The following is a 25,604-nucleotide window of genomic DNA, read 5'->3' as shown; positions in this document are numbered from 1 at the left end:
CATGTGTCCAGAGCCCCAGGGGTTGAGTCGAGTCCCCAGTCCCCCACAGACCTCTCTTTTCTGTATTAGGCTTTGCTCTGCAGCCTTGAGTTAATTTCACCCCTGCTGCTTTGTCTTGGGGGAGGGAGTGCTGGTTTAGGCGTTGTGAAGAGATGACTGTTCTGCTGCCACACACAATAGTCGTGTCATTTTATCCGGAGTGCTACCCCAGGGCTGAGAACTGCTGCTGCAGAGATAAACCGTCCCTCTCACCCGCCTATTGTGTACACAGTGAAGGTCATAGGTTCAAGTCTTGTCTGAGAGCTTTGGATATGCTCCATCTCCCAGGCTCCTCAGTGCCATTTTCTTCCTTTTCCAGACTGGGGCTTGCCATTGGAGGAGGCCAGACAGAAAGGCTCTTCTTTTTGAGTGAGGAACAATGCAGAGCTCATTGGCACACATTTTTCAGAAGAATGGGGGATGCCAGCCATGTTGTGCCTGCCTCTTTAGCTAGCCTGTACTAAGTTGTGGAGGAATAGTGTCTGGGAGACTCAACACTGATCTTTATGTCAGACCTCCAAAAGAATGTTTCTACTCTTGTTTCAACTGTCATAATCTTTTTACAGAGCTAGGACACTCATAAATGATTTCTGTGTATTTGTTTGGAAATACCACTAAAAACCTGTGCAGAGTTAACATAGGGAGCCAAGGAGCCAGTACCTTTTTAATGGTGACTTCCTAGTAAGTAGTAATTGCACAACAAAAAAGCCACAGAATTTGCCTATCTGGTCAAATGTTGTGGAAACAAAGCAACTTTCCTTTTAGTCTTTATTTTAATTCTGATGAAAGGAGGACTAGCTTATTCTGTAGGAAGTCCTTATCTGCCTCTTTATTAGGGAGAAATGTGCCAGAGAGGTGAACATTTAAAAAAAAATCATTTGAGAGCTTGAGGGTTATTAATGAAAGATGAAAAGCTAGAAGGAACCCTATCCTTGTATATATATATCTCATACAGTAATAGTACTGTTAGGTACAAAGATATTTGGGGCTAGAAATGAGGTTTTCCTTTAGGACATTAAAGAAAACTTTTGTTTAAAAAAGATTAGAAATCAAACTTGTGAGAGCAGTTGTACACAATAGTCAACCATTTCATATAGGGTATTGTTGGATAGAAATTTGAGCCTTTGGTTTTGGTAAAAGTCTTTTTGAGGTGCTGAATCTATGTTGTTTCTCTTTTTCCTTTATATCAATGAGTCTCTCAAAATGATGGCTTGCCATTTAGTTGCTGGGCTTTGTTAGGAAGGTATTCTGACCTTTGTATTTCTTGATGACAGGACTGTCTTAAAGTCTTACTAGAGGTGTTGTCTGTCTTTAGGCTATTTCCAACTAGTACATGTCCTAGGTCTTGGAGTAAAGCTTCAGCTAAATTGAGTCCAAAGCTTTTTGCTCTTGGGCTATTGGCATTCATTTCTGAATCCTGTCAGGTGACAGTGAAGGCTGAAGCCTCAGATTAATTTGCCATGATTAGATATAGTAGTTTCAAATTTGGGCCTTTGCCACAAGGAGTCTCATGAGTCTTCTGATTGTGACTATCTTTCAGAGAGCACTTTGGATTCCACCGGCCCCCCCACCCCTCAGCATCTTGGCAGAAAATGCTTCCTTGTGAGAGGTCTGGATAGCTGGACAGATTTGTGCTTTTTTGTGTGTGAAGATATGGAAGCATAATTTTGGCTCCTGGTAGTAATTATGTTGCAATTAGCATATAGAAACTAAATGACTGGAACAGGATAATTTGTTGAGGGGTTTACTGATTGCTCTGACAAGTGGAAGTGCCACTCATTATTTGGGAACTCCACTGCCTGGGCTCAGCCATGGAGATTTAAATATAGGAATGATGTGTGGTTTCCAGAAGTTCTTGCTCTGTTATCTCTCTCTTTACGCTAGGTACCATAGCACCTTCTACTGCCACTTTCTCCTTCTCCAAAGGTAGCTAAGCAATTGTTATTTTCCTTGTGGAAAACTGGTCATGGATGGGAATACTGCCAGACAGATGGGGTCATTCTGAGATAAGGCAGTCTTACGCTGTGTGGCAAGTTTTCTTTTCAGCAGCTGAATTCTCACTTCTACTTGATTTTTTTTTGTTTTTTTTTTGGTATTTTTCTGAAGCTGGAAACGGGGAGAGAGAGTCAGACAGACTCCCGCATGCGCCCGACCGGGATCCACCCGGCACGCCCACCAGGGGGCGATGCTCTGCCCCTACGGGGCGTAGCTCTGTTGCCACTCTAGCGCCTGGGGCAGAGGCCAAGGAGCCATCCCCCAGAGCCCGGGCCATCTTTGCTCCAATGGAGCCTCGCTGCGGGAGAGGAAGGAGAGGGGGAGGGGTGGAGAAGCAGATGGGCGCCTCTCCTGTGTGCCCTGGCCGGGAATCGAACCCGGGACTTCTACACGCCAGGCCAACGCTCTACCACTGAGCCAACTGGCCAGGGCCGTCTACTTGATTTTTAAAAATCATGTTTCTTTAAAAAAGAACAAGAATAACAACAAAAGCCCACAAAATACAGAAATCACATAGTATATTAAATATGCCTTCCTGATCTTGCTCATAAAACTTGGCTGTGACAGACAAAATTAAGATATGTTGTGCTGATTGGCAGGTTCTGGGCCCACTAAGTGTCGGTAAAGGACTCTTTTCACTAGGGAACAGGTAATTCACCAAAGCACCTGCCTCGCTGGGCATGTGGAATTGGCAACAGCTGTGCAGCTGAAGAGGGATTATTGAGCAGGTGGTTAAAGAATCACATGCCACAGTGACAAGAAAATACTTGGTCTTCCGTGGTTTAGGTTCAGTTCATATGTGTGAAATTGCTCTTTGTTTCACATTTCTTAATACCTGATACTGGTTTGTTAGATGATAATGGAATAGAGAAAAGAGATGCTTTCTCTGTTTCTTTTAGATTAGTGAGTAGTTTGCCTTAGACATGGTCCTCCTAGACAGCACTATTGTATTTCTGTGAGTTCTGGCTTTCTGCCCTATGAATGGGAAGGAAATAGTGGTAATTTAATGTTTCTAGGACTTGTTTATTAAAGGGAAATGGGAAGGAGAAAATTCTTTGCTTTTAGTGTGGTGAAAAAGATTTAGCCCACTGAGAGGATACCCAGCAGGTTTTAGGTAAAGGATGTAATTGACTTTTTGTATTGGGTCTATTCTACATGCCTTACTTAAGAAATTTGCATTTTTTTTATATTTTTCTTTAAAGAAGATTTTTTTAAAAAGATTTTATTTATTGATGTTAGAGAAAAGATGGGAAAGAGAGCGAGAATTGGAGTGGGGAGTAGGAAACATTCTCGTATGTGCCTCGATGGGGCAAGCCCAGGTCCTCAAACCGGCAACCTCAGCATTCCAGGTCGACGCCCCATCCACTGTGCTGCCACAGGCCAGGCACATGTGTTTATACTTTACGAATATAGTTCTCCACATGAAATTTATATCTCTTAAGTTTGTTTTATTCCGTTTTTAGTTTCTCCCAGCATCTTTATAACTTTTCTCTGGCATTGAGATTAATATCACTTAGAATCAAATCATCACTAGCGGGCCAAATCATGTTAAGGAAATATCTCAACTAAATATTTTTAAAACAAATGTAGAATTTTCTATAACTTGGAGGAAGACTTTCTATTTTGAAAATTTTCTGAAAATTCCCAGATTTTTTTTTCTTAAAGATTATCATCTTCTGTTAATGTGATTTTCTTTCACATGGTCAGGTCAACTACAGTAGGCAGTGCCTCAGAGCCTAAATTTTATAAGCAAGTAATTTGATGATTATTTTCTGACTTTTTTAGTGCCTTGCAGTCATTTTCTGTATTAGACTGATAGGCTGTGTGCTGCTTCTATTGAAACACACACACACACACACACACACTCTCTCTCTCTCTCTCTCTCTCTCTAATGAATTCAGGGATATTAATTAACAGTTGATTGAAAGAAAAAGGTACTATTAACTCTTAGAGTGAAGGCTTTTACCTGTATGTCAGGGAGAGACAGAGATTTAGATAGGTAGGTAGGAGGTAGGTTAAATTGATTTGGGGTAAGAGAGGCAAATGGTGTGACTCTGGTGGGAGCCAGTGAACCACTGCAGAGACGAACTTTTGCAAGAATCTGCTTAAACCTTGTTTATAATCTAGCTTTAAATGAGAGCTTAGCAATTATTTCTACTGTATTCACTTCTGGGAAAAAGTATAAATGTATTTCCCCATATGAAGCCATCACAGTTGTTTTAAACAGTTCACAAAGCACCATATACTTTCCTAGCATTCTCAGTGGTTTGCTTTCTCATGCTTTTTTCCCTCCCCCATCTCCCATCCTAGTTCTCTGCTCTGAAGACTTCTCTAGCAGCTTGGACACACTCTAATTACTGTAGCTATTATAGTTAAAACCCAGATCTTCCACCTCCTTCCCACTCACCCCTTTCTATCTTCCTTCCTCCTCCCCTTGCTCTAGCAGCAGGAGTTGAACTGCAGTCTCATGAGCACAGTCAGCTCTATGAATGAGCTTTATATCTTGTCAAGGCAGAACTCCAGATCCAACAGGGCTGATTTTTCATGGTTCTCTTGCTGTTTGTTCTTGGATCAGAGTCCCAGAAATAAGAGATGGCAAATACCTATTAGGTCATATCTAGTCCATCACTCAGAAGCAAACCTACGGTCTTTCTCTTGTCTCTGTGAGAATTTTTTCCTTCTTTCTTTTGTAGGTGAGAGCTGTCTGATGCCAGGCAAGCTCTGAAACTGCCTTATTTTTATTGTGCTTTCTGGTTATTAGTGTCTGGCCAACTTTGCTGTCTTGGATTTTTATTCTTATCCTATTATCAGGATTACTTGCTCCCAGCAATATCTCCACCCCTTCACCTTCAGTCCTTTCTTCATTGTTGGCACCACATTTGTGGGTTACTTTTGTACCATCAGTTTTCTATGCCAGAAGTTATCACTTTTCTTTTTTTATATATTTTATTCATTAATTTTTATAGAGAGAGGAGAGAGAGAAAGAGAGAGAGAGAGAGAGAGAAGTTGGGGAGGAGCAGGAAGCATCAACTCCCATATGTGCCTTGACTAGGCAAGCTCACGGTTTCGCACTGGCAACCTCAGTGTTCCAGGTCAATGTTTAATCCCCTGTGCCACCACAGGTCAGGCAGAAGTTATCACTTTTCAAACCTTTGCCACAAAAAGATGCATTTGATGGAAGCACAGGATGCACAACCTTGAAGGTGGTAATTAATGAAATGGCTTAGAAAATATGTACAAGGTTATGCCCTTAAGAAACCCCTGTAGTGTATGAACAAATGCTGCTTCTTTCTGTTTAATTTGGGGTACTTCCTGTTCTGACCCTTTGTGCTCTTTTTGTGGATGGCTTTTGTTTTTGTATGGTGTAATTATAGCTACAACTATGTAATTGATTTAATAGTGTGTGTGTGTACATATATATAATTATTATTATTATTTTGCTTTTCATAGAATTTAGAGTCATAAATCCAGGTTCTTATCACTACTGTGCCTCTAACTAGCTATATAACCTTGTTGTAGTCATACCTGTTTTTACTGTCCTTATCTATAAAATGAGCACATTAGACAAGATTATTTCTAAGATCCCATTTAACTGTAGAATTTTATGATATCAAGGTTGTGGTGAAAGTGGGTTTTTCACTAACTGGCAAGTGACAGAAGTGAGTAGTTTATAATTACTCTGTCAGAAATATAGTCAATATTCAGAAGGGCTAACGAGTGCAGCCTTAGTTCTCTCAGGCTTGTTGCTCACTCCTCTTTGATACATGTGTAAAGCTCATGCTGTGCTCTTTTTTTACTAGGCCATTTTCTTTTGAAGGGTCTCGTACCCTCATTCTGCAGGTTCACCAGCTTGTCAAATACATCTTTTTTTTAGTCTGCTCAAGATGTAAGAATGGGAATCAGAGAGCTACAGAAAAAGAACCTCAGCTTGTGAGAAGGAAATCATACCTGGAAAGATTTGCCAGATATCAATAAGTAATTTTTTGCATTCAGTCAGGATCTAAGACCTTAAATTTCTTACAGCAAATCTTTGAGCCAAATGGGACTGATTGTAAAGATGAGGGGCGTTTTTCCATTTCTGACCAGCCAGTGGAAAACCTGCTTTGAACTAACTTCTTGGGATTGAATATGAGTTGCTCACTATATTTTGTTTAAAAAATCAAATTGTTATTTTTAATGCTGTAAATCCTAAATTGGTGACATTTGGTGAAGTATGACTAAAGGAGGATCTCCAGAGTACCTGGTAAAAGGGACTGAAGGATTGAAAGCTGGTGAGTGACTGGTAGGGACCTTGAAGTTGACAGAAATGTTAGGAAGTCTTTGTTTTCAAACAATTTAAAGGAATAAAATTACATATTCAAATTAATTCCCAAAGTTAGGGTTTTTGTCAACATTTCCTAGTTAATTCTTGGATTTGGGACTTCCAATAGCAGATACTTATTGAATGTTAAGGGGAGGATGAATGTCTTTTAGTCTTTTAGTTTGTTAATATAGCACAATCATGTTTAATCTACCTTTGAACATTAGGAGAAGCACTCACTGTTTTTAAATTTGTATTTAAAACATCCATCAGTCTATAATAGAAAAATTTGGTTGGCAGAACTATTGTTTGTTTTGGACTCACAGAAGGTCCTGGAAGTGCTTTGCTTTATTCCCGGCCATCTGTAGCACATTACTGTTTTTCAGGTAATCCAAAGGTTATTGGGAATTGCTCCACTTGAATGTGAGATTTTAGAAAGATTTATATTAGAAATAGGAGTAGTTTTTGTCGATGGGTTTTTAAAAAGTGGCAAGTGAAGCATGGGGTATTGAATTGAAAAGTGGCCAGAGTAGGTACCATGCAACCTTTGGACATCAAACCAAACCATGAATGAAATCCAGATCCTGACAGGCCACATAGCATGCTGGTACGACGACACTGCCTGCTGGTAACTGTAGCTATAGTGCAGTGTTTGCAGAGGAAGACAGCAGTGTCTGCTCTATTCTATGTACGGAGTACAACCAGTACTTTGGGGATTTTACCAGCAAAATTCCTAGCAACATTCCTAGGTGAAGCACTTTGGGTTTGGTTGAAATGAACTTTTATTTACAGGAGCACAAGTGGGGGTACAAGGATGTTTCTTTGTAAACTTCAGTTTCAAATTCTGAGGTTTGGTTGAAACTCAGCACTTATCTTTGGAACTGATACTTCTAGAACAAAGCCTTAAAGAATGATACCAGAAATGGGAACTGTAGGAAGATAAATTGGAATTGTGGAGCTTATGTTAAATGAATCTGAAAGGTTTACAGGGAAATTTTTTTCTACTTGGGATTTGTTTTTGATGGTACTGCAGTTCATCATTTCTGAAACCTATCTACCCTTTTTTCCCCTAAGTATTACAGTTTTTCCAGTTGCCATGCCACAAAATTTTGGACTCATTTGGTTCTTTTTTTGTGCCTCACCACCTTATCTAATCATTCATTGAATTGGATTACTCTGAATATCTTGCCACTTTGATTTGACTCACCTAGTTTAGATCTTCATCTGTATATTACTGTAATAACCTCATGGTTAAATGACTCTTTCTGTATTCCATAGACAGCTGTAATATTACTATAATTTTAAAAATTCATTTAGCTAATATTTATTGAGCACTTAAATGCCAAGCCAGGCATTGTCCCTGTCCTTTCAGGACTTATAAGTCTAGTGGGGGAGAGCCAACAATCAACTAATGAATGTACAATTATGAACAGCAGTGCTCTGAGAGGAAAGAATTTGATTCTAGAAAAATTTGTAACAACCCCATCTCCTTCCTGAAGCCTTTCATAACCCTCTTTTTCTCGTCCATCTACAGAATTGATTTCATCTTTCTCTGTATCTCTTTTAACTCTTTGCTAGGACCTCCATTATATAGCACTTTATCACACGCTGTCTTTAATTATAATTAAGTAATTATTATTTGTGAATGTATTTTTTTCATCCCTCATTCTAAACTCCGTAGGAGACCTGTGTCTCCTCTATTCCCATGGCTTCTAGCCCAGTGCTTTGAATATAACTTTATATTTAAAATGCTTGCTGAATTGAATTGGAATTTACTTTTTTTCTTTTCTTTTTTTTTTTTAATTTTAATTTTAATTTTTTTACAGAGACAGAGTCAGAGAGAGGGATAGACAGGGTCAGACAGACAGGAACGAAGAGATGAGAAGCATCAATCATTAGTTTTTTGTTGCGCATTGCAACCCCTGAGTTGTTCATTGATTGCTTTCTCATATGTGCCTTGACCACAGGCCTTCAGCAGACGGAGTAACCCCTTGCTTGAGCCAGCGACCTTGGGCTCAAGCTGGTGGGCTTTTGCTCAAACCAGATGAGCCCGCGCTCAAGCTGGCAACCTCGGGGTCTTGAACCTGGGTCTTCCGCATCCCAGTTCGATGCTCTATCCACTGCGCCACCGCCTGGTCAGGCAGGAATTTAATTTTTAAAAAATTTTAATATATTGATTGATTTCACTCGCAGGGGTCTTCAAACTTTTTATAAAAACCGCCCACTTTTGCAGTGCTGGTCAACCTGGTCCCTACCGGGCAACCAAACAGCGCTGCGATTGGCCCACCATGAAAGCTGGACCGCCCACTAGTGGGCGGTAGGGACCAGGTTGACCAGCACTGCAAAAGTGGGCGGTTTTTATAAAAAGTTTGACGACCCCTGTTAGAGAGTGGAATGAGAGAGAGAGGAACATCAATTTTGTTGTTCTGCTTATTTTTAGCATTTATTAGTTGATTCTTTTTTTAAAATTGATTTTAGAGAAGGGGAGGGGAAGAGAGAAACATTCATTTATCCATTTGTTATCCTGTTTAGTTGTGTATTCGTTGGTTGCTTGTATATGCCCCGACCGGGGATTGAACTCGCAACCTTGGGATTTCGGGATGATGCTAACCAACTGAGCTATCTGGCTTGGGCCTAGAATTTAATTTTTGAAAACAGAAACTTCTTGTGATTTTTTTCCAGGCCTTTTTTTATGCTAAGATAACATCCATTCCATACATTTTATCCCAAACTAAGTAACCTGGAAACATGGCAGACTATGTAAGCCTTTAGAAATCCTTCAGACTCAAGGACAAGCATTTGTTGCCTTTACTGTCTGCATCAGTACTGTGGTCTCGTGTATCCTAGCTGATAGAAGACTTGGGGAAGGGAGAAGGGTAATATATGGCTGATAGAGGCAATGTAGTCACAGGAACCAGACTGGTTCTGTTAGAGGGATATAGCCATTGTTGGGCCCCTGGTGTTGTTGACCTCTGGGAGGTCTTTTTAGTTTTCTTACTTTTATTCCATAAATATTTATTGGATTCTAACTATGTGTGAGGTCCTGTTCTAGTTGCTTAAGATCTATCATCCTGACCTGCGGTGGCGCAGTGGATAAAGCATTGACCTGGAACGCTGAGGTCGCCTGTTCAAAACCTTGGGCTTGCCTGGTCAAGGCATATATGGGAGTTGATGCTTCCTGCTCTCCCCTTCTCACTCCCTCTCTCTTGCTCTCTTTCTCTCTCTCTCCTCTCTAAAATGAATGAATTAAAAAAAAAATATATATGTGAACAAAATAGACAAAAATGCCCCGACCTCATGGATTTTATCTTTTAATAGAAGAAAGAGAAATAAGTATAATAGATGATTATATAACATTTAAAGGATGATAAATTATGTGGGAAAAATTAGGAGCAGAGTAGGAGGACTAGGAGTGTGGAAGAAGGATAGGTAGGGGAGGTAGGGCGTTTGCAGCTTTAAATAAGATGGTCAGGTAGGCATCTTTGAGAAATGTGGTGCCAGTGTGTTACTGGCACTTCCCTGAGGTTGCTGAATGCTCTTCTGCCCAGTGGAGGGAGAGAGAGGCAGCCCACAATTGATTCAAAAGTCCAACTGACATTGAGGGGGAAATAACTTTATACTCTTTTCTACTGGGTCCTCCTCTGGCTGGCATTCCTGGAAGTTAATCATGGTGAAAATTGCAGTCAGTCTTGTTTGGAAGACACCAGGGGTGGAACTGGAAGCCTTGTAGCCAGTTCCCTGAGGGGTGGGATTTACCCTTCTGTTGACTGTGCTGTGGGTACTAGAGTAATAGCCGAGTTAGCCTCTGGGTTTTCCCCTTCCTCAATGGGAAAGACCCAGTATTGTGACCTTATCTCTTTCTAGTGAGGCCTCAGCAACTGTTTGGGTAGCTCTTTAAAAGTAAGCTTTCAAGGAGTTGCTCTCAGCTTAAAAATTGAATTTTCAGGTTTGTGGTATGGTATATTCTGGAAGTCTTAGTACCTAATTCATTAGCTGGAGGATGAAGATGTCTTAGGATGTCTATTATTGTGTATTATAAATTTTCTTATATTTTTTTGCTTTCCCTTTACTCACCCTTCTACTTCATAATTTTTCCTGTTACCTCTTTCCTTTTTTTTTTTTTCCTTACATGAAGCTGATAGGAAACAGAAATCCCTCAGGCCAGACTGCTGTTTTGGTAAGAGTATGCAAGCTAAAATTCCTACCTAATATACAAGAGATGGAATGTCTTATTTCCATTCTTGAGTTATGTAGAATGAGCTTGCTCGTGGACATCAAGCTCTCAGCCTGTTAACACTGAATGTGTTTGATGTCGCTGAGGTGCAAGGTACCTGCACGCACTATTTTTATTTATCTCATCAGCTTGTGCAGTTGCAGTGCACAAGGATACCTATTTCCCATCTGTAAAAATGTATTATTTTGCTAATTTTAGAATAGGGTTTTAAATGTACTCTGGTCCATGCTAAGAAAAATCTGTTACTTTTAGGCAGATATGGTTCTAATGTTAGGTGAACTTTGAGGCATATTTCACAGAGCTCTTCTCTGGATTTGCTGTATATCAAATGTGAAGTCTTACATTCTCACTTCATGTGCTTAAGTGGTACAGTAATATATTACTGATATCGTGAACTTTAAAGCCAGCAGCTGTTAATTCAAGCGTATGTTGTTTTTTTCTTTACTGATTAAAAAGATCTCAATTTAACTAACCAAATTGTATTGCTTTATTAGTAAAAGTACTTTAACATAGCTTAGTTTCCTAGTAAAAACTAATTTTTTAGTAGTAATGTCTCTGTGGTGTGTATTAGTTGGCCCTCCCAGTCCTAACAGCTAGAAATCCAGGCAGTGGGTTTCAGATGAGCTCCATAACACTATCTGACTGAGAGGGAAGTGCAGGACCGTGTTTGGCAATATTTATTTTTCTTATGGAGTCTTTCTATAAGAAAGAAATTCAGCTTCAACAAGGTCACATTGGGGTAGGTGACATAACGGTAAAGTGAAATTTTCTTCCAACAGCAAATCTGTAATGTGTTTTATCTGAGTATGTGATCTAACACATGTTTATTTAAAAGTGTTATTGATATAAACATGATGAGTGCCGTTTTTGCCATCCTTATACTTGATTAAAGGAGACTAATCATGACAGAAAGGGATTACCGTATTTCGCCATGTATAAGATGCACTTTCTCCCGAGAAATTTGGGGTTTAAAAACTGGGTGCGTCTTATACAGTGGTTGTAATTTTTTTTTTTTTTTTTTTTTTACAGAGACAGAGTCAGAGAGAGGGATAGATAGGGACAGACAGACAGGAAAGAAGAGAGTTGAGAAGCATCAATTATCAGTTTTTCCCTGCGACACCTTAGTTGTTCATTGATTGCTTTCTCATATGTGCCTTGACCGCGGGCCTTCAGCAGACCAAGTGACCCCTTGCTCGAGCCAGTGACCTTGGGTCCAAGCTGGTGAGCTTTTGCTCAAACCAGATGAGCCCGCGCTCAAGCTGGCGACCTTGGGATCTCGAACCTGGGTCCTCCGCATCCCAGTCCAATGCTCTATCCACTGCACCACCACCCGGTTAGGCTACAGTGGTTGTAGTTTTTTACTTGCATTTCCTGCTCTTTCGCACTTATTTTTGCACTCGTTGAAGACAGTGATTCATCATCAAACACAGATAAGGACAAGCCAATGGATGGGAGTTTTGACAGTGATGAAGAGTTGTATGAATTTTATGATGAATAAAACTTGAGTACAGTAACTTTATGTAATACATTTTTTTTTTCAAATTTCGGGTCCCAAAATTAAGGTGCGTCTTATACATTGGATCGTCTTACTCATGGGGAAATATGGTACTTTTTTTTTTTTTTTTACTCAAAAGAGGTTCATTTTATTGATATAAAAGGATTACATTTCTTATAAAGATTGAAACCTTTGCTTAAATAAAAATGTCACATTCCTGGCCCTGGCCGGTTGGCTCAGCAGTAGAGCGTCGGCCTGGCGTGTTGGGGACCCGGGTTCGATTCCCGGCCAGGGCACATAGGAGAAGCGCCCATTTGCTTCTCCACTCCCCCCTCCTTCCTCTCTGTCTCTCTCTTCCCCTCCCGCAGCCAAGGCTCCATTGGAGCAAAGATGGCCCGGGCGCTGGGGATGGCTCCTTGGCCTCTGCCCCAGGCGCTAGAGTGGCTCTGGTCGCGGCAGAGCGATGCCCCGGAGGGGCAGAGCGTCGCCCCTGGTGGGCATGCCGGTTGGTTCCTGGTTGGGCACATGTGGGAGTATGTCTGACTGTCTCCCCCCCATTTCCAGCTTCAGAAAAATACCAAAAAAAAAAAAAAAAAAAAAGTCACATTCCTAATCAAAATAATGTGACTGAGTTGAAAATGTTAAAGGCGATCAGAAGAGTTTGCAAAATTAGGCCAGATAACAACAATGTAGTTTATTTTTATACAGATTGTTTAAATGCTTTGAGAGCAGATATGAAGGGGTGGTTTTGAGTAAGACAAACTACTTCCTACTGCTGGCATTTTTAGAATCTATAAAGAAATAACCTAGATTTTACTCTGAGGAACAAACAAGAATTGATAAAGGTTTCCGTAGGTCAGTATTATTTAACAGTAATTACGTCTTGATTAAGCTCAGCATTCTTCAGGGAGAGGAAGAACAAAATTTATCATATAGAGTTCAGTTTTAAGAAAACAAGCTGTAGCGTGTCCGGGCAGTGGTGCAGTGGCTAAAGTGTTGGACTGGGATGCGGAGGACCCAGGTTCAAAACCCTGAGGTTGCCAGCTTGAGTACAGGCTCACCAGCTTGAGTGCAGGGTCGCTGGCTTGAGGTGAGAGTATAGACATGACCCTATGGTTGCTGGCTTGATCCCAAAGGTCGCTGGCTTGAGCAAGGGGTCACTAGCTTTTACTGTAGCCCCTTGGTCACAGCACATATGAGAAAGCAATCTGTGAACAACTAAGGTGCTGCAACAAAGAATTGATGCTTCTCATCTCTCTCCCTTCCTGTCTGTCTGTCCGTATCTCTGACTCTCTGTCTCTGTGAAAAAAGAAAAAGAAAAGAAGCTGTGGCCCAGGGTCTAGGTAGCTCAGTTGGTCAGAGTATTGTCCCAATGTGCCAGGGTTTTGGGTTTGATCCCTAGTTTTCTCACATACAGGAATCAGCCATTTAATGCATAAGTGGGTGGAACAACAGATCGATGTTTCTTTCAAATTAATAAAATATTTTTTAAGAAATCAAGCTGTATGCCTGACCTGTGGTGGTGCAGTGGATAAAGTGTCAACCTGGAATGCTGAGGTCGCCGGTTCGAAACCCTGGGCTTGCCTGGACAAGGCACATATGGGAGTTGATGCTTCCTGCTCCTCCCCCCTTTCTCTCTCTCTCTCTCTGTCTCACTCTCTCTCCTCTCTAAAATAAATTAAAAAGAAAATTTAAAAAAGAAAAGCAATTCTAAAAAAAAAAAAAAATCAAGCTGTGGTCAAATATGTACATTAGGAAAAGTGGAAAGAAAGATTAAAAAGGTAAATAACCAAAAAAAACCTACTGGAAGCTTAAAGACTTAAAAACTATCTTATTAGGCCCTGACCAGATAGCCGGTTGGTTAGAGCATCGTCCCAAAGCGCAGAGGTTGCTGGTTTGATCCCCAGTCAGGGCACATACAGGATGGATTGATGTTTCTAACTCTTTTTCTCCCTCCCTCGTTCCCTCTCTCACTCCCTTCCCCTCTCACTAAATCAATAAATAAAATTTTTTTTTTTAAACTGTCATATTGGAAGTCCCTGTCAAAAGACAGCAAGGGATTAAAAGAACCATTCAGAACAGATGGCTATTTGGCATAGTCTTAGAGGCTGTGGAGAGGTGAAAGCCATCTTTGAAAAAATTAGAAACATTTTCAGTCAAGGCCACAAGAAGCCTGCAAAGTGATGATAGTTGAGTGCCACTTACAAATTAGGTGAAAAGAAAAAAAAAGATGAATTTGATAAACCTCTTTGCAAAACTAATGGTACGAGTTTACTGTTGTTTTAGAAGGCATGTTAAAAATGGCAAGACAGCTAGGAAATTGGTGAGACTACTTATGGTGAAAGATCCATTCAGAGATGAAAATATTACAAAGTTCCATTTCTGTGTTCCCCCCCTCCCATAAGTTTAAAAAGACTGCCAAGTCAAATGATAGTAGATGCTTAATGTTCTTTTTTTTTTCCTGATTAGAAAAGATTAATCATTTTTATTTTATTTTATTTTTTTAATTATTTTTATTTATTTATTCATTTTAGAGGAGAGAGAGAGAGATTGAGAGAGAGAGAGAGAGAGAGAGAGAGAAAGGGGGGAGGAGCAGGAAGCTTCAACTCCCATATGTGCCTTGACCTGGCAAGCCCAGGGTTTTGAACCGACAACCTCAGCATTCCAGGTCAACGCTTTATCCACTGCGTCACCACAGGTCAGGCAGATTAATCATTTTTAAAGCTCAGAAAGATATAAAGAACTCTTAGGTATTATCTGAGAAATGTTAACATTTATTTAGTATTTCCAACACCTTTTTTTTTTAGCTGCGTAGGCTTTCCTGATCAAATCAATAAATTTGATCAAATCACATTTATTCATTCAAGAATTTAGAAAATTCAAGAATAAATTGGAACTGTTAGTGAAAGCGTATCACTTTAAGTGGTAAGTAGCATGATTACTACAACTCAGAGTGGTGTATATTTCAAATGTTATTCTCTCAATAACAAGGGTTTGGAGGTAGAGGGACTAAAAACTATATTGGAAAATCGGTAAAATGTAAATTAAGGATAGAGATTACTTGGTACCATTCATATAACTTATTGGGGCTAGCATTGGGTTAGTTTGCATAAAGAGAAGTCATTGACAAATGATTAACAATTGTGTGTGGATAGAGTTGTTACCAGTGGACATTATTTAATTTGGAAAAATCTATAAAAGTCAGTCCAAAGGCTATTTAAAAACTAGTCATAGAAAGGGCAAAAATGTTTTGTGTGGGCCCTGGCCGGTTGGCTCAGTGGTAGAGCGTCGGCCTGGCGTGCAGAAGTCCTGGGTTCGATTTCTGGCCAGGGCACACAGGAGGGGCGCCCATCTGCTTCTCCACCCCTCCCCCTCTCCTTCCTCTCTGTCTCTCTCTCTTCCCCTCCTGCAGCGAGGCTCCATTGGAGCAAAGATGGCCTGGGCACTGGGGATGGCTCCTTGGCCTCTGCCCCGGGCGCTAGAGTGGCTCTGGTCGCAACAGAGCGACGCCCCGGAGGGGCAGAGTATCGCCCCCTGGTGGGCAGAGCTTCGCCCCCTGGTGGGCGTGCCGGGTGGATCCCAGTCGGGCGCATGTGGGAGTCTGTTTCTCCCCGTTTCCAGCTTCAGAAAAAATACAAAAAAAAAAATGTTTTGTGTGTATTAGCAAACTGATTTTATGACTGTGAACACTTCTATAGTTCCATAGTCCATTCTCTGCGGTTCTAAAACACAAAAACTGAAAACAAAGTTTTTTTGTAAGGTAGGCACAATCTTATTCAACTAATCGGCTACTTACAGTCTTTTTTGGTTTTATTTCAAGTAAATACTCATTTTGCTGCAGGGATATTAATGAGTTTGATGGTAGAGTGCTATTCTAGTTCCTACTGAGAGTATTACACTGTATATGGTGTATTAATTATATCAGCTTTTTACAGGTGAAATGACTGAGGCTCAAGTAAGTGCAGTGATTTGCTTGAGTTTGTCTCATCTATGGGAGTAGGCGAGAGTAAAGAGCAGAATGGAGCTTTTCTGTCTCCTTCCTTGTTTTATTTTTTTGTTTTTGCATGTGCTGGTTTCTCATGACATTACCTCCAAAAACTGTGTTGATAAGTTTTTCTAGGTACAAGAGTTTAGGCAGCAACATTCATCTTATTTGATACTTTAATAAATGTTTTCCATATGTGACATATTTAAATTTTAAGCTCTTTCAGGTAGTCAGATTCCCAAATTATAGTTATACTTGAGGCTATCTTGGCTGTTGTGTGTAGATGGAAAGAATGTCTTCTATGTGGGAGATAAAAAAATAGATTAGCTTCACTGTAGACAAGTATTACATTTAAAAAGAGGCAGAAAGTCCAAACCATTTTCTTAGCATGATTAACTTCTATTTGACAATTGTAGTCCCCAAAAGAGACTAGGAATCTTGGTAAGGTATTCCTAGAAAAATTAACTCTGTGCTGCCAGGGAAATGATTGACATCATTTGGAAGAGAATCAGAACTAAATAAAGATAAAAATAAACTCCCCTCTATGGAAAACTAAAGATGGTCTATGTTTGTGATAACTCTATTCTATTGATCCCAAGAAATACAAATCAGAGCTGCTGATCATAGGATTGAAGGCTTTGATGAAGACATGTAAAAAACCAAAATCTTCAGTTTTAAAGACAGAGGAAATATAAAATCCTATCAAGTGAAGAGAAGAACATACAGATTTATTTATCAATTCTTAGGCTACTGTATTGGATAGTGAGTTAGAAATGAATTGAGCTTAGTTCTTGGGTTGCTCTTATCAACAGTAAGTAAATAAAATGTTAACCTTAGAGGAAGTAGAAATTAAAAATAAGGTCAAGACGGTTTTCTAATTAAACTTTTTATTTTGAGGTAATTGTGGAGTCTCATGCAGTTTTAAGAATAATACAGAGGGATCCCTTGTACCTTTTTTCCACAATTTTCTATGATTGTAACATCTTGCAGAACTGTAGTACAATATCATAATCGTATATTGACATTGATACAAGACACCTATCATTCAGATTTCCCCAGTTTCACTTGTACCCATTTATGAATGTGTATATTTAGTTTTATGCAATTTTATTACCACCACAGTCAAGATGTGGAACAGTTCCATCACCACAAAGGTCCCTCATGTTGCCCCAGTATAGCCACACCTGCATCACTTCTGCTGAGACAGTACCCAACTTAACAGTTCATCCTATGATTTTTCAACTTTACAATGGTGCAAAAACATTCAGTAAAAACCGTACTTTGAATTTTGATCTTTTCCTAGGCTACTGATATGCCATACAGTTCTCTCATGATGCTGGGCGGTGGCAGTGAGATGATTTTGCCCAAATGTAGGTGATCTGAGCACGTTTAAGGTAGGCTAGGCCAAAACTGTTATGTTCAGTAGCTTTAGGTGTATTAAATGCATTTTTGACTTAGATTTTGCAACTTATTATGGGTTTATCAGGATGTAATCCCATCATAAGTCAAATAGCATCAATATATTCTGAACCTTTTGTAAAACTATTTTAAAATGTTTTATTTGTCAAATTATACATGTAATATTTTTTTCTCTTCCCACGAACTTTAAATTAAAAGTCAAATAGTACTATGGCTTTCAGTGAAAAGCAGCAATCTATTATTTACCCCTTCCCACCACTATGTCTCACTCCCAACAGGCAACTGCTTTAAACTTTTTAGTCTTTTTCTTGTATTTCTTCCCATATATATATTTTTAAAGATTTTATTTATTCAATTTAGAGAGGGGAGAGAGAGAGACAGTGAAGGGGGAGGAGCAGGAAGCATCAACTCCCATGTATGCCTTGACCAGGCAAGCCTAGAGTTTTGAACCGGCAGCCTCAGCGTTCCAGGTCGATGCTTTATTCACTGCGCCCTCACAGGCTAGACCCCATATTTCTAAGTAATAAATAATATGCTCTTCTATTGTCCTCCCACTTTTATCAAATTCCCCTCACATAGTTATGACAAAATTTTAGATCAATCAGTACTCTTTATTATGTTAAGGATTGTTTATTATTCAGCCACTTAGTATACTGCTGTTATATTTTCTTGTACAATTTTAATTTTTTTCCAGGTTTTAATATCATTAATGACATTATTTTGGTTTGTTACTGTCTCTGTCACTAATGAATTCTTTCAATCTCTCCAAAACAGATCTGTAAATCATATAAAATAGTCAAACATACGGCAATGCTTAAGCAGTTACTTTCTTTTCCCTTTTTTAACCATTTCTTTCTTTTTTTTTCTTCTTACCATCCCCTTAAATATTCTAACCTAAGAAGATTGATGGGGCTTGACCAGATGGTGGTGCAGTGGATAGAGTGTCGGACTGGGATGCAGAGGACCCAGGTTCGAGACCCCGAGGTCGCCAGCTTAAGCGTGGGCTCATCTGGTTTGAGCAAAAGCTCACCAGCTTAGACCCAAGGTTGCTGGCTCGAGCAAGGGGTTACTCGGTCTGCTGAAGGCCCGCGGTCAAGGCACATATGAGAAAGCAATCAATGAACAACTAAGGTCTCCTAACGAAAAACTGGTGATTGATGCTTCTCATCTCTCTCCGTTCCTGTCTGTCTGTCCCTATCTATCCCTCTCTCTGACTTTCTCTCTGTCCCTATTAAAAAAAAAAAAAAAAAGATTGATGGCATGATTTCTTTTTACCTTACATAAAGGACTTCTTTAGGACCAGGACCATGATCCAGCAATGCAGTTTTCTTGTTCATAGGTACTTACTATTTTATTTTATTTTTGGAAGTATAATAAGAATAAATTACATTAGTACACTAATTGTTAGTGTATAACTCGATATTCCCATATATAACCACCATAGTATTCAAGATACAAACATTTTCCGCACTCACCAGGTTTTCTCATGCTTCCTCAGTTACTCACCCCCTCCCAGACATGACCGCTTTTCCAACTTCTGTCACCTTTAATTCAGAGGTGTTTAAAATGTGGCGACTGGATGGTTTAAGGCTGATTGTCTGACTCGTCATACATTTTAGTATATATATGAGTGCTCTCAGGAGTTGATTATATCTAGAATACCTGATTTGTGGACTTGCCCTATTTTGGGAAGCAGCTAGGTGTGGATGAGACTGTTTGAAGGCTAAGAGAATAGTCAGGAACAATTAGGCATTTAAGAAATGTGAGGACTGTTTTGTTTTGTTATCTTCCCCCTAGACTCTTGTTGAATCTGCATTCTTTATTTATTTATTTATTCATTTTAGAGAGGAGAGAGAAAGAGAGAGAAAGAGAGAGAAAGGGAGGAGCAGCAGGAAGCATCAACTCCCATATGTGCCTCGACCAGGCAAGCCCAGGGTTTTGAACCAGCGACCTCAGCATTCCAGGTTGAGGCTTTATCCACTGTGCCACCACAGGTCAGGCAGAATCTGCATTCTTTATCCCAGAGAGAGGAATCCATCCTGTGTTCTAGTAGTTTGAGGATTGACAGGTAATTGAGACAGTTTATAGTGACAGTTCAAGCTGAAGTAAGAATAGAGAGGAGATGTGGCAGCCTAGTCAGTTATGATTCTGTGCATGGAGGAAAGCAGTGTTTGTTCATTCATTCATTCATTCATTTTGTATTTCTCCGAAGTTAGAAGCAGGGAGGCAGTCAGACAGACTCCCGCATTCCCACATGCACCCGACCGACAGGGATCCACCTGGCATGCTCACCAGGGGGCAATGCCCTGCCCATCTGGGGCATTGCCCCGCTGCAGCCAGAGCCATTCTAGTGCCTGAGGTGGAGGCCTTGGAGCCATCCTCAGCGCACAGGCCAACCTTGCTGCAATGGAGCCCTGGCTGTGGGAGGGGAAGAGAGAGACAGAGAGAAAGGAGAGGGGGAGGGGTGGAGAAGCAGATGGGCACCTCTCCTGTGTGCCTTGACTGGCAATCAAAACCGAGACTTCACACACCAGGGCTGATTCTCTACCACTGAGCCAACAGGCCAGGGTCTTTCACTCATTTATTGACAAAAATATTTGAGGGCAGACTGTGAACCAAATACTGTTCTTTGAATACAGTGGTAAACAAGGTGCTTGCAGTCTGGTGGTGGAAACAAATATTAAATCATCACACATTGAGAGGTGCATTGGGAGTGTCTTTCAGGTAAAGGCCATGAAGCATTAAGATGGGAGTGGGGTGCAGAAGACAGAGTGTGGCCGTGAGGCAATGCTGGAGAAGTAGAGATGGCTTAGATATTCTTAAGGATGTACTATATACTTGTGGATTTCACCGTTTCCTGTGGCTAGTCTAATGGTGTATGTTATCTTTTTTTTTCTTTTTACAGAGACAGAGAGAGAGAGTCAGAGAGAGGGCTAGATAGGGACAGACAGGAATGAACAGAGATGAGAAGCATCAATCATCAGTTTTTCGTTGCGACACCTTAGTTGTTCATTGATTGCTTTCTCATATGTGCCTTGACCGGGGGGCTATAGCAGACTGAGTAAACTCTTGCTCAAGCCAGCGACCTTGGGTCCAAGCTGGTGAGCTTTTGCTCAGACCAGATGAGCCCGCGCTCAAGCTGGAGACCTTGGGGTTTTGAACCTGGGTCTTCCGCATCCCAGTCGGATGCTTGATCCACTGCACCACCGCCTGGTCAGGCGGTGTATGTTATCTTTTTTTTTTTTTTTTTTTTTTTTTTTTTAAATTTTATTTATTCATTCTTAGAGAAGAGAGAAAGAAAGACAGAGAGGGAGAGAGAGAGAGAGAGAGAAGGGGGGGAGGAGCTGGAAGCATCAACTCCCATATGTGCCTTGACCAGGCAAGCCCAGGGTTTCGAACCAGCGACTTCAGCATTTCCAGGTCGACGCTTTATCCACTGTGCCACCAGAGGTCAGGCGTATGTTATCTTTTGATAGAGATGTTTTCTTTGCTCTTCAGAGTTACTAGATGATAGTAGTTCTTGTGTAAGAAATTTTGGTCTAGTATTTAGAAAGTGAAGGTAATTCCTGTATTTCTTGAAAAATGCTTAAGTTTTTCTTTTTCTCTTATGCCTTTGAACTTGCCTCATTCCCTATTTTTGAAATGAGGAGAGTGAGATACAGAAAAGCTTTGATACACTTTTGTATGGAAGGCTAATTTCTTAGATCTCATGATTCCTAGCTATTTCCAATGTTCACTTTTTTTCTGAGAAGTTGACAAACCTCTTTCTCTTTAGCACAGAAAGCTTACTTTTAGGAATAAGAACTAAATTATAAATGGCTACATAGCCCTCATTATTAGGGGAGGGAGAATGATGGATTTCTTTATTTTTAATTTTTTTTTTAAAGAGACAGAGAGAGGGATAGATAGGGACAGACAGACAGGAATGGAGAGAGATGAGAAGCATCAATCATCTGTTTTTTCATTGCAACACCTTAGTTGTTCATTGATTGCTTTCTCATATGTGCCTTAACTGTGGGCCTTCAGCAGACCGAGTAACCAGCGACCCTGGGTCCAAGCTGCTGAGCTTTGCTCACACCAGGTGAACCCGTGCTCAAGCTGACGAGCTCAGGGTCTCGAACCTGGGTCCTTCCGCATCCCAGTCTGACGCTCCATCCACTGTGCCACCGCCTGGTCAGGCTAAAAATTATTATTATTGATTTTAGAGAGTGAGGATGGGGGGGGAATTATTTATGCATTTATTGATTGATTCTTGTAAGTGCCCAGACCGGGGATTGAACCTGCAGCATTGGTGTATCAAAGCAACACTGACCAACTTAGCTATCTGGCCAGGGCTCTTTATTGTTTACTTTAGATGATCTTGGCCTACTCACACATAGGCCTTGGTAGGGGTTTTCTCTGTGGACTAGTTCCACCAAACAAATCCTTATAGAATTGGGATTGAGTTGTCTACATATTCAGCATGTTGTTCAGCCTGTTGTGAGTTGTATGCTGGCACAGAACAGTATCAACAAACACCAAAGCTCTAAACCTAAGCCCTGTTGAATAGTCCTGGTGGAAGTGTCACTTGCTTATGTGAAATGAAACAGGTCAAGCTTCATAATCTTTGAGAATAGCAATCTGTGAGGGCCTTGAAACTATTCATGAACTTGAACAGTGGTAGCACAGTGGATAGAGTGTTGACTTGGGACACCGAGGTCCCAGGTTTGAGACTCCAAGGTTGCTGGCTTGAATGTAGGCTCACCAGCTTGAGCGTGGGGTCACTCACATGATCCCATGGTCTGTGGCTTGAGCCCAAGGCCATTGGCTTGAGCAAGGGGTCACTGGCTTGGTCGAAGCCCCCAGGTTAAGGCACGTATGAGAAGGAATTAGTGAACAACTAACTTGCCACAACTAGGACTTGATGCTTATTATCTCTCTCCTTTCTTCTCTCTCTTGCTTGCTAAAAACAAAACAAAACAAAAAAGGAACAAAACTGTTCATGAGCCTGACCAGGCGGTGGCACAGTGGATAGAGCGTTGGACTGGGATGCCGAGGACCCAGGTTCGAGACCCCAAGGTTGCCAGCTTGAGCGTGGGCTCATCTGGTTTGAGCAAAAAGCTCACCAGCTTGGACCAAAGGTCACTGGCTCGAGCAAGGGGTTACTCGATCTTCTGAAGACCCACGGTCAAGGCACATATGAGAAAGCAATCAATGAACAACTAAGATATCGCAATGTGCAACGAAAAACTAATGATGCTTCTCATCTCTCCGTTCCTGTCTGTCTGTCCCTCTCTCTGACTCTCTCTGTCTCTGTAAAAAACAAACAAACAAAAAAAACTGTTCATGAGATGCAGCATATAAACACTCAGAGACTGAGAGATGTCACACTTTTACTTTTATGTCCTTAGGTGACACATGGTCAGATGAACCCTATTGAATTGGATCTCTCTTCTCAAATTGGCACTGTTAGTCTGTTCTTTATCTGATCCCCATTGGTGATATAAGCTGAGAGCTATGGTACTTGAAGAGATGACACAGTTCCTTTGTTACAGTAATTAATGTAATAAATTAAGGGAGAGACCCAAAGGAAAAGTTGATTGTTTCTTGTTAGAGCCCTAGGTAGAAATTGAGTTGATTAGCGAGCTCCTGTGAAGCGTGGCAGGTGGAGAGGGAGATGCCTGTTCTTCCAGCTGGGTAAGCTCAGCATCTCTGAGGATGGTTTACATGTTGTACTAGCCTCACCTGAGGTTGGCTAAGTACAAAGTGATTTCAAGGTAGCATCTGGAATTCAGGGAAAATAGTATGATATGGTTTTCTTCTAAGAACCTTGCTGTATCCCATTGGTTTATTGACAGTTCCCTGGACATCAAACCCTTGAATCTCACAGAATTTAGAATTGAAGGCCTGTCCTGTCAGTGTGGTCAACATACTAGTGGATTGGAACAGTTGGTGAAGAGATAGTGCTGATTTAAAACCATGAGCCTTTAGATTAGTACCTGGGCACTGAGAGATTTTTGAAGCAAGATGGAATTTTTTTTTTTTGTCAGTCACTATACTATAGAGTTTTATAAGCCACACATAAAGGGAATACCATAAAGGTAGAACACAGACCACTGAATTCATTGAAGAAGAAAGGATGGTCATTTTCTTTCATAGAATTCAAATGAATATCAGTACTACCTATAATTTAATTTATAAAAAATATTTTTAAACATTTTTTAATATCTTAGATGCTTTCTACAACATATAACTTGAAACATCTCTTTAAGTTCAGACACTAGAACATTATGAGAATATATGGGTTATTTTATACTTCTGAGTTGTCTTCTGTTTTTTAGTTTTATATTCTCATAATATGCTTAGAATCATGATGGATTCTCCTTCCATTTTATAATGAAAAAAATTAATATTTAATGAAGAACTTCGCTGCAATCTGGCTATGGTCAATGGAAATTTGAGTCCAGAAATCACATCTCTTGATTCTAAGTTCCTTGCGCTCTTTTTCCTACACCATGCTGCTACATTCCTGAGTAGAGCATTTTTTCTTTCTTTCTTTTTTTTTTTTCAGAGAGAGAGAGGGATAGACAGGGACAGACAGACAGGAACGGAGAGAGATGAGAAGCATCAGTCATTAGTTTTTCATTGCGCGTTGCAACACCTTAGTTGTTCATTGATTGCTTTCTCATATGTGCCTTGACCGTGGGCCTTCAGCAGACCGAGTAACCCCTTGCTGGAGCCAGCAACCTTGGGTTCAAGCTGGTGGGCTTTTTGCTCAAACCAGATGAGCCCGCGCTCAAGCTGGTGACCTCGGGGTCTCGAACCTGGGTCCTCTGCATCCCAGTCCAATGCTCTATCCACTGCGCCACCGCCTGGTCAGGCGAGTAGAGCATTTTTTTTTTCTTTGTTCATACAGCTTTTAGAGGGAACTATCTAGCCTGACAGATACCTTCACATCCAAATGTATATGACCTTTGTGGTTCCAAGCAGATTACACACAGCTGTGACTTGCTCGGGTCCAAGCCTATAAGAAGATTGATTTAAAACCTGTAAGGAGATCTGGCTGGATAGTTCGGGTGGTGGCATCATCCTGAGACGCAGAGGTTGCCAGTTCGATCTCTGTTCTCTCTCTCTCCCTTTCTCTCTAAAATCAGTAAATAAAATTTTTAAACAAAACCATAAGGAGAAGTGGTGACAGATAAATTAACAATAGAGCAATATTGGACAACTTGCTACTTAGACCATATTATTTGTGGATAGTTAGCAATTAAAGAGAATCCTGTCTTTGAAACCCTCTAGGTTGGATACAGAGCTCTATCTGGGTGGAAAGACAAGTACTATTCTTACTTGCACTTAAGTAAGGGCAGTTGCTGCTTTTGTCCTCTCGCCAGGGCAGAGACCTCACATGAGGACTACCCTCCCCCCTTTTATAGCTTTGTTCATTCTTGAGTGTTGTGATCTATGGCATGTTACCTAGAAAAGCAATTAATGACCTGAAATGGTGATTACAAACCAGCCTGTGGGCTGGGAGTCTGAGAGATTGAGTTGAGTTCTAGAACAGAAACTGGAATTTGAACTCCTGTCTTTATCGGTACAGGGTATGGGGAATGATTGTCATGACCTAGCTTGGTCCCCATAGAGAGGAGATCAGGTGCAAGAACAAGGCACAAATGGTGCTGACAAGGAATTCCAGAGTCTTGTGGTCCTAAGTAGGGAAGTGGAGTATAATTAGCAGGAGAGAAGAGAGAGGAAAATATTTACAGAAGCTCTTGCAGATTGGAAGTGCCTTGTGTTCTCTGTAAGGTGTTGGTCCTCCTGATTCTGCACTTTCTCTGCCATGGAAACATGAGGTCAGTGCTTTTCATTTCCAGCTAGCATGTTAGTTGCCCTACCTCCTGGGGTTAAACATCTCTGCAATGACCTGTCAGAGAGTTGATTATTAGCTGTGTAAAGCCTGGGATGCTGTAGGGAGCAGATGGGAAGTGGTTTGGCTGCTGCAGCCAGTCTGATTAAAGAATCCTTGGCAATTTTACAGTGTGTCTTTGGAAATGTACCACCAAAGTTACTATGAAGCCTGCTGGGTTTGGAAAGCCAGATTTCTGAAAAGTCACCTGGTTGAAAGTGGTATTTATGAAAACTCTTAACACCCTCAAAAATA

The 25,604-nt window shown here is 40.7% G+C and overlaps 2 protein-coding genes across 5 annotated transcripts in view; one reads left to right on the top strand and one right to left on the bottom strand.

Moving 5' to 3' along the window:
* Positions 1-25,604, top strand: part of ZNF609 (zinc finger protein 609) — a 279,517-nt gene that overhangs the window by 1,008 nt on the left and 252,905 nt on the right. The window lies entirely within an intron of this gene.
* The window catches only part of CSNK1G1 (casein kinase 1 gamma 1), a 505,634-nt gene that overhangs the window by 339,725 nt on the left and 140,305 nt on the right, over positions 1-25,604 (bottom strand). The gene's annotated exons all lie outside the window — the stretch shown is intronic.

Source organism: Saccopteryx leptura, chromosome 6 (genome assembly GCF_036850995.1).
Source record: "Saccopteryx leptura isolate mSacLep1 chromosome 6, mSacLep1_pri_phased_curated, whole genome shotgun sequence".
In the NCBI taxonomy this organism is placed as follows: Eukaryota; Metazoa; Chordata; class Mammalia; order Chiroptera; family Emballonuridae; genus Saccopteryx; species Saccopteryx leptura.
This window is presented reverse-complemented; position numbering and strand designations above follow the sequence as displayed.